At 45.4% G+C, this 10,498-nt stretch overlaps 1 long non-coding RNA gene across 1 annotated transcript; it reads right to left on the bottom strand.

Annotated features, from left to right (window-relative positions):
* Positions 1–6,194: 6,194 nt before the first annotated feature.
* On the bottom strand, positions 6,195–10,143 carry LOC131988555 (uncharacterized). Its single transcript, XR_009395882.1, has 5 exons — positions 9,997–10,143; positions 7,513–7,596; positions 7,108–7,152; positions 6,587–7,022; positions 6,195–6,434 (listed from the first exon to the last, which is right to left on the bottom strand). It is a non-coding gene; the product is annotated as an uncharacterized LOC131988555 (long non-coding RNA).
* Positions 10,144–10,498: the final 355 nt, after the last annotated feature.

The following is a 10,498-nucleotide window of genomic DNA, read 5'->3' as shown; positions in this document are numbered from 1 at the left end:
ACTCCTTCCTGGAATGTTTAATGAGAATTCAATATCAGGACATCCTCGAAAAATACAAGACCTATAAAACTGCTTTGGTATATACCAGTAGGTGTTGATTGGGCTCAGCTCTGCTAATAATACAAATTAAGAAAAGCAGGGAAATTGCAGCTTCAGAAAGACCCTGGGATTTCATGGGCTCTTTCCCATAGAGTTCCAGAGGTAATGTGTACTCTGTTGTATTTATGGACTATTACACCCATTTGGTTGAGCTTTACAGAAGAGAGGGTGTCCAAGTCACTCACCAACAAAATTATAACCTAATGGGGAATACCAGACTACATCTTGTTACCCCTAAATTCCACTGCATGCATAATGGCTGCAGATCCGTCGGCGGAGCCGATACGCATTCATTATAATCACTGTGTGAGGTTCGACCGACTCCAGATCCGCTGCGTAGTGAGTCCGTTGTCGCACCGCCGTCCGTCAGCCCTTGCAACTTTCGCAGAGCTTCTATTTTTGAAGGACGATGGAGCACGGCGCATCAATTCAGCAGAGAGCTGAAACCATGTGAAACCAGTAACTCTGCCGCTGAGACCATGTGTACCAGTAACACTGCCACTGAGACCATGTGAACCAGTAACTCTGCCGCTGAGACCATGTGAAGCAGTAACTTTGTCGCTGAGACCATGTGAACCAGTAACTCTGCTTCTGAGACCATGCAAACCAGTAACTCTCCCGCTAAGACCATGCGAACCGGCGACTGCCACTGAGACAATGCGAACCGGCGACTGTCACTGAGACCATGCGAACCGGCGACTGCTACTGAGACCATGCGAACCGGCGACTGTGTCGCTGAGAGACCATGTGAACCACTAACTCCGCCGCTGAGACCATGTGAACCAGTAACTTTGTCGCTGAGACCATGTGAACCAGTAACTCTGCCTCTGAGACCATGCGAACCAGTAACTCTACCGCTAAGACCATGCAAACCGACGACTGTCACTGAGACCATGCGAACCGGCGACTGCCACTGAGACCATGCGAACCGGCGACTGCTACTGAGACCATGTGAACCGGCGACTGCCACCGAGACCATGCGAACCGGTGACTGTGTCGCTGAGAGACCATGTGAACCGGTGACTCTGTCGCTGAGACCATGTGAACCAGTAACTCTGCCGCTGAGACCATGTGAAGCAGTAACTTTGTCGCTGAGACCATGTGAACCAGTAACTCTGCCTCTGAGACCATGCAAACCAGTTACTCTCACGCTAAGACCATGCGAACCGGCGACTGCCACTGAGACCATGCGAACCGGCGACTGCTACTGAGACCATGTGAACCGGCGACTGCCACCGAAACCATGCGAACCGGCGACTGTGTCGCTGAGAGACCATGTGAACCGGTGACTCTGTCGCTGAGACCATGTGAACCAGCAACTCTGCCGCTGAGACCATGTGAAGCAGTAACTTTGTCGCTGAGACCATGTGAACCAGTAACTCTGCCGCTGAGACCATGTGAAGCAGTAACCTTGTCGCTGAGACCATGTGAACCAGTAACTCTGCCTTTGAGACTATTCAAACCAGTGACTTTCACACTAAGACCATGCGAACCGGTGACTGCCACTGAGACCATGCGAACCGGCGACTGTGTCGCTGAGAGACCATGTGAACCGGTGACTCTGTCGCTGAGACCATGTGAACCAGTAACTCTGCCGCTGAGACCATGTGAAGCAGTAACTCTCCCGCTAAGACCATGCGAACCGGCGACTGCCACTGAGACCATGCGAACCGGCGACTGCCACCGAGACCATGTGAACCAGCGACTGCCACCGAGACCATGCGAACCGGCGACTGTGTCGCTGAGAGACCATGTGAACCGGTGACTCTGTCGCTGAGACCATGTGAACCAGTAACTCTGCCGCTGAGACCATGTGAAGCAGTAACTTTGTCGCTGAGACCATGTGAACCAGTAACTCTGCCTCTGAGACCATGCAAACCAGTAACTCTCCCGCTAAGACCATGCAAACCGGCGACTGCCACTGAGACCATGCGAACCGGCAACTGCTACTGAGACCATGGGAACCGGCGACTGCCACCGAGACCATGCGAACCGGCGACTGTGTCGCTGAGAGACCATGTGAACCGGTGACTCTGTCGCTGAGACCATGTGAACCAGCAACTCTGCCGCTGAGACCATGTGAAGCAGTAACTTTGTCGCTGAGACCATGTGAACCAGTAACTCTGCCTCTGAGACCATGCAAACCAGTAACTTTCACGCTAAGACCATGCGAACCGGCGACTGCCACTGAGACCATGCGAACCGGTGACTGCTACTTAGACCATGTGAACCGGCGACTGCCACCGAGACCATGCAAACCGGCGACTGTGTCGCTGAGAGACCATGTGAACCGGTGACTCTGTCGCTGAGACCATGTGAACCAGTAACTCTGCCGCTGAGACCATGTGAAGCAGTAACTTTGTCGCTGAGACCATGCAAACCAGTTACTCTCACGCTAAGACCATGCGAACCGGCGACTGCCACTGAGACCATGCGAACAGGCGACTGCTACTGAGACCATGTGAACCGGCGACTGCCACCGAGACCATGTGAACCGGCGACTGCCACCGAGACCATGCGAACCGGCGACTGTGTCGCTGAGAGACCATGTGAACCGGTGACTCTGTCGCTGAGACCATGTGAACCAGTAACTCTGCCGCTGAGACCATGTGAAGCAGTAACTTTGGCGGTGAGACCATGTGAACCAGTAACTCTGCCACTGAGACCATGCGAACGGCGACTGCTACTGAGACCATGTGAACCGGCGACTGCCACCGAGACCATGCGAACCGGCGACTGTGTCGCTGAGAGACCATGTGAACCGTTGACTCTGTCGCTGAGACCATGTGAACCAGCAACTCTGCCGCTGAGACCATGTGAAGCAGTAACTTTGTCGCTGAGACCATGTGAACCAGTAACTCTGAATCTGAGACCATGCAAACCAGTAACTTTCACGCTAAGACCATGCGAACCGGCGACTGCCACTGAGACCATGTGAACCGGCGACTGCCACCGAGACCATGCGAACCGGCGACTGTGTCGCTGAGAGACCATGTGAACCGGTGACTCTGTCACTGAGACCATGTGAAGCAGTAACGCTGCCGCTGAGACCATGTGAAGCAGTAACTTTGGCGCTGAGACCATGTGAACCAGTAACTCTGCCTCTGAGACCATGCAAACCAGTAACTCTCCCGATAAGACCATGCGAACCGGCGACTGCCACTGAGACCATGCGAACAGGCGACTGCTACTGAGACCATGTGAACCGGCGACTGCCACCGAGACCATGTGAACCGGCGACTGCCACCGAGACCATGCGAACCGGCGACTGTGTCGCTGAGAGACCATGTGAACCGGTGACTCTGTCGCTGAGACCATGTGAACCAGTAACTCTGCCGCTGAGACCATGTGAAGCAGTAACTTTGGCGGTGAGACCATGTGAACCAGTAACTCTGCCACTGAGACCATGCGAACCGGCGACTGCTACTGAGACCATGTGAACCGGCGACTGCCACCGAGACCATGCGAACCGGCGACTGTGTCGCTGAGAGACCATGTGAACCGTTGACTCTGTCGCTGAGACCATGTGAACCAGCAACTCTGCCGCTGAGACCATGTGAAGCAGTAACTTTGTCGCTGAGACCATGTGAACCAGTAACTCTGAATCTGAGACCATGCAAACCAGTAACTTTCACGCTAAGACCATGCGAACCGGCGACTGCCACTGAGACCATGTGAACCGGCGACTGCCACCGAGACCATGCGAACCGGCGACTGTGTCGCTGAGAGACCATGTGAACCGGTGACTCTGTCACTGAGACCATGTGAAGCAGTAACGCTGCCGCTGAGACCATGTGAAGCAGTAACTTTGGCGCTGAGACCATGTGAACCAGTAACTCTGCCTCTGAGACCATGCAAACCAGTAACTCTCCCGATAAGACCATGCAAACCGGCGACTTCTACTGAGACCATGTGAACCGGCGACTGCCACCGAGACCATGCGAACCGGCTACTGTGTCGCTGAGAGACCATGTGAACCGGTGACTCTGTCGCTGAGACCATGTAAACCAGTAACTCTGCCGCTGAGACTATGTGAAGCAGTAACTTTGTCGCTGAGACCATGTGAACCAGTAACTCTGTCGCTGAGACCATGTGAACCAGCAACTCTGCCGCTGAGACCATGTGAAGCAGTAACTTTGTCGCTGAGACCATGTGAACCAGTAACTCTGCCTCTGAGACCATGCAAACCAGTAACTTTCACGCTAAGACCATGCGAACCGGCGACTGCCACTAAGACCATGCGAACCGGCGACTGCTACTAAGACCATGTGAACCGGCGACTGCCACCGAGACCATGTGAACCGGCGACTGCCACCGAGACCATGCGAACCGGCGACTGTGTCGCTGAGAGACCATGTGAACCGGTGACTCTGTCGCTGAGACCATGTGAACCAGTAACTCTGCCGCTGAGACCATGTGAAACAGTAACTTTGGCGCTGAGACCATGTGAACCAGTAACTCTGCCACTGAGACCATGCGAACCGGCGACTGCTACTGAGACCATGTGAACCGGCGACTGCTACTGAGACCATGTGAACCGGTGACTGCCACCGAGACCATGCGAACCGGTGACTGTGTCGCTGAGAGACCATGTGAACCGGTGACTCTGTCGCTGAGAGACCATGTGAACCGGTGACTCTGTCGCTGAGACCATGTGAACCAGTAACTCTGCCGCTGAGACCATGTGAAGCAGTAACTTTGTCGCTGAGACCATGCAAACCAGTTACTCTCACGCTAAGACCATGCGAACCGGCGACTGCCACTGAGACCATGCGAACAGGCGACTGCTACTGAGACCATGTGAACCGGCGACTGCCACCGAGACCATGCGAACCGGCGACTGTGTCGCTGAGAGACCATGTGAACCGGTGACTCTGTCGCTGAGACCATGTGAACCAGTAACTCTGCCGCTGAGACCATGTGAAACAGTAACTATGTCGCTGAGACCATGTGAACCAGTAACTCTGCCACTGAGACCATGCGAACCGGCGACTGCTACTGAGACCATGTGAACCGGCGACTGCAACCGAGACCATGCGAACCGGCGACTGTGTCGCTGAGAGACCATGTGAACCGTTGACTCTGTCGCTGAGACCATGTGAACCAGCAACTCTGCCGCTGAGACCATGTGAAGCAGCAACTCTGCCGCTGATACCATGTGAAGCAGTAACTTTGTCGCTGAGACCATGTGAACCAGTAACTCTGCCTCTGAGACCATGCAAACCAGTAACTTTCACGCTAAGACCATGCGAACCGGCTACTGCCACTGAGACCATGCGAACCGGCGACTGCTACTGAGACCATGTGAACCGGCGACTGCCACCGAGACCATGCAAACCGGCGACTGTGTCGCTGAGAGACCATGTGAACCGGTGACTCTGTCGCTGAGAGACCATGTGAACCAGTAACTTTGTCGCTGAGACCATGCGAACCGGCGACTGCCACTGAGACCATGTGAGACGAGGAAGATCACTTTTTAGATTTAGACTTTTCTTTTCTCTTTGTTTTTACATAATTTCATATGAAAAATACTATATAGTATAAATTTCTTTAAATGAGATTAGAATTTAAACTAAAAAAAAACAATATTTTACCTGAAATTAATATATTATTAATGCGGGCTTATTAAGGATGTTTACCCCATCATTTCAGGACTGTCAATAATTTTTTATTTTATCCAATGAGACTTGAAGTTTATTATTGTTTGTGGTAATCTACATTTGAATGTCATTATAGTTATGTTTTAGAAGATAAAACTAATGTTAATTGCAAAATGAATGTCATTGAAAATAATGTTAATGTCATTGAAAGGCCTTGAAAATCCACCATTGGTTTTTTTGTTTCTTTGATGTGCTTCTGTCTGGGTCAGGATTTGCAAAACTATCGTAAAATTTTGAAGCAACCAAGTAGATTGATAGTTATGTATACAGATAGCTTTCCCCTGAGACGCCGGTGTTGGTCTCTTGCATGCAATGTTTAGACTTACCCTTTCCGCCCCCTCCGCAGCAACAACAATTACAAATATCACAAAAGTTTTGTTAATCTAAAAAGTTACCATCAAGATGTAACCTCTCCTTGGATGGGAGTGTGTGCAATGGTTGGTTTTAAAAAAAAAAAGATGATTGACTTGCATTAAGTCATGTATTTAAATATACATTTCATGTTTGTGTTTGTTGAAATGGAATACAGACAATGTTTTGTGTATCACTTTGTGCAGAATTAACAATTGAAGAATTTTTTAAAAAGCTTATCTTTTCAACTGGTGAACGGGGGCAAGTGGGTCCAGAGGTCATCCAGCTGTTCTTGGACTGTGGGGGTGTCTGTATATTCAGAACCTGATGACACACAATACCAAATGTATTCATACATTATAAATACTCAATTGTGAATTAATATTTTATTATTCAAAGGAAGTAGTTAAGACAGCAGATTGTATTATTAGGCCATGTCTGTGTCCACTGTGATGGGGAAAAAAACAAACCCATACCTTGTAGCCTGGAGAAGGAGTTGTGGGTGCGTTATCCATCATCCACAGCCGGCTGGTTGACGGAGGTCTTTGAGGTACCCCATGGTCGGAAGTGGTTGGGCTAAGTGGGGCAGGATCTGCAAGGTCGAGACTTGTCCAACGCACTTTCTGAGCGGCATCTTGGAAACAGTGGTCTTCCTCGTCTCACTTGGTCCTGCAATATACAATAGCCTGTACAACAATAACTCACAAAATAACACAATTGTAACAATAACATGCAATTGTAAGTGATCTGAACTAAATTCATTTGCTAACTTAACTGTCCCTAGACCAGCATAAAACGCTAAACTATACAAACTAAGTACTCTACTATAAACCTAACCTAACCTAAATATAAATGTGGACAAAATATGAAAAGTTAGCTTAGTCTGTCTTGAAGATGCTGGACACAGGAAACCTGGAAAAGTCAGAAAATACAGTGACTTCTATACTATATATTGAGGACCACATCCTGAAAAATCTGCATAATGTGAAATACTTACTCTGATGTGAAACAACAACATGGTGATGGCTTCTCAGGTTTTAGCCTACAAATAAATAAATAAATAAATAAATAAATAAATACAACATGTTAATGAGACAGCAATACTTAATTAGATGAGAGTTTGACCAAGAGTCAATTAATGAATGAACATTATTGTTACCTATTTTTTTTTACTAGTTACTAGTTTTTGTACTAATAATCTATTTTCCCCCATTCTCTGATTTAAAAATAAATAAATACATAAATAATACTAATAATATTGATTATCCCAAATACATCTCTCCTTCAGATATATTTGTATATCACTATACATGACATCACAGAACAGTGGTTGAAAGTTCTTTATGAATAATAATTTCAGTGTTTCTCAGCATTACAAAAGCAATTTTTTAAAATTGCTTACCTGAAAAGGTGAAGACAAACAACTGAATGCTGAAGGTCAACGAAGAATTGGATACTAAAGTCTCTTAGGTGAAGTAGTGTTTATCTAGAACAGGATGACAACCGTGAGCATTGCAGCAATGACAATAATGTGTTATTAATGTTTAAATTAACTGAAATAATGTATCACTTAATCATAAAAATCAGTATGTAGCTGAATATAATCATTTGAATTAAATACACACATAGCACTTCTAGAAACATAGCAACATTTTCAGCATATGTGCCCCTCTGCATCCTTTATAGATAATATAAATTTTAACTTTCTTCATACATTTTTATAGCACCCATGGTCCTCAGGGGTCAAAAAGGACCTCATGACATTAGACTGGTTTTAGGAAATGTAAAAAAAAATATTACCAACTTTTTTTTCACTTTTTAAGGTAACTCATGACCAAATATATTATATTTAATTTTCTTTTTTTTCTCATTATTATTGGTAAATGGTAAATGGACCTGCACTTATATAGCGCTTTTGCAACCACTCAAAGCGATTTACACTACAGACTGCGCTCATTCACCCTTTCACACACACATTCATACTGGTGGCAGAGGCTACCCTAAACGGTCCCACCTGCCACCATTGGGAATTCATTCACACACAGATGAACAAAGCATCGGGAGCAATTTGGGGTTCAGTATCTTGCTCAAGGATACTTCGACATGTAGGCTGCCATGGTCAGGGATTGAACCACCAACCCTTCGGTTGGGGGCCAACCGACTCTACCAACTGAGCCGCTGCCCCTGGTCAATTGTATTCAAATATACAAATATCAAAACATAAGTTTCACTAAAAGTTGACATGACCTACTCTGTGCATTCCAATCAAGAATTACTTTCTTCCACTGTTACTATTGAAAAAAAGTATTCAGGTTTTTTTTTTTTACTTTTTTCTCTCTTGAAATGAGGCCTAATTTTGAATATTTGACTAAAATTGACCAATAATAAAGAAAAAATTATGAAAATGATATATCAATCAATCAATTTTTGGGGCATGAGTTGCCTTAAATGATAAAATGATTTTAAAAAAAAAAGTTGGTAACATTTTTTTTTCTACATGTCCTAAAAACATTATCGTGTCATGGGATCCTTTTTGACCCCTGAGGAGCAGGGGTATATAGTCGACGGGAGGACCACACAAGGGTTAAAAAAATAATAATACATAATTTATGAAAGTAGTTTATGTTAATAACAGTCTTTGACAAACACTCACCAGTAAATAAATGGTCAAGCTGTAAATTTGTGAGGTGAAAAACAGGATTACAGCTTGCAAAGAAGATGAATATGAATGGATAAGTTGATAATTCTATTGACACCACAGCTCGGTAACACCATGGTAATAGTTAGGTAATAATCTGATAATAGTGGCGAATACTTTCAAAAGCTTTCAGTGTAATAGTACTCAAATGCACCCTATACTAAATTTAAGCCATTAATGGCTATGACTCTGGAATTACAAATACACCTTATTACATAATAACCTCTATTATCAAAATAGTACTGCAGTATTAATAACAGAAGAATAGTTTGGGTAATAGTCTGCTAACAGTAGTGAGTAACATTGACATTGACACAATGTAAATCTTAAACGGTGAAGTAAACTACCAGTTCATCATTACAGTAATTTTTTACAGCCCTGACTCCATGGTTAAATGTATATCCCCATGATTATCTTTTCTTTTTAACCTCTCATTACCAAGTGACATGAGTTTCAGTTTAATATTATCCAAATACAACGAATGTTAAAATTTAGCCATTGATGAGTATGACATTGGTATTACTATTACACCTTATTACATAAGAATACCAAAACATCCTCACAAAAAACAGGACTATTATCAAGAACCTACCATCAAAATCCACATACAATTAGCTACATATCACAGTTAAAAAAAATTTGTCAGGCCATGCAATGCACTCTTAGAGTCAATAGTGTTTGCTAACAACAGACACATCTACTGTTATAACAACTGTTAGCATCATGGTAACTGTAACATGAAGTAACTGTAAAGATATTCTGCCTCGACGGACCATTTATAAATTGCTTCGACATGATGCTAAAGCTAGCTCGCTAGAGAGCGCTAGCTCAGACCTAAGACCAGTAGCCGCGAATAAATTAGCAAAATAAAATGACAAACATCTTCCAAATGAAACTCAAATAACTTGCAACTACATTTCCCAAAATTTTCGACGGTAGTTCAAAAGTTCAAATATGAAAATGCTAACATTGTAAGGCACGATTGTAACGGTAGTATGCTAGCAAAACTAGCTATTACCGTTAGCATGGAGCAACATAAACTAAAACGTTTTCGTCTGATAACTACTGAAAATGGAAACATTGTTCGCATCTTCTCCATCATATTCCTGTCTCACTATAGCGTTTATTTATTATATTTTACGTTAAACCACCGGCGATTACTGACGTTAGTTAGCTTGACCTAGTTACCTGCTGTTGACAGGACGCTGCGGTGTCTCCGCTCGGACATCCTTCAGGGACAGCACGTCCTCTTCCCGGCACAGTACTCCAAATGTGCGAACATTTGTTACACATGCTTCACCACGCATGGTATGGTCCAGGTCAGCCTTCTGACAGCAGATAGACTCAGGACACACCGACACCAGGTGCTGCCGAGCTCCTACCCCCAGACGAGCTCCGGCTCCACATCCTCTTCCAATGTTTGTGGGCTGTCTGAGAAGACTGACATAAATTAAGACGACCGCCATCCTCTGCTTCAGAGAGACATCCTGCACCGCTGGACTGCATGGGCAAACCCATGGATCTAACACTTTAACTACTGTTTGATCCTTTAGAAACAAGAAACAACATTTTTTTAACCTTTTCATTATCAGTGATGAAGCGTAGAGTTGTGGTCGTCAACGTCATGAAACAACCGTTGTTGTTGCTTAGATGATGCCGCCACTACCAGCTCTCAGCAGTAGCTGAAAAG

The sequence above is a fragment of the Centropristis striata genome, chromosome 16, assembly GCF_030273125.1.
Source record: "Centropristis striata isolate RG_2023a ecotype Rhode Island chromosome 16, C.striata_1.0, whole genome shotgun sequence".
NCBI classification, from domain to species: Eukaryota; Metazoa; Chordata; class Actinopteri; order Perciformes; family Serranidae; genus Centropristis; species Centropristis striata.
The sequence above is the reverse complement of the archived record's forward strand: the minus strand, read 5'-3'. Positions and strand labels throughout refer to the sequence as shown.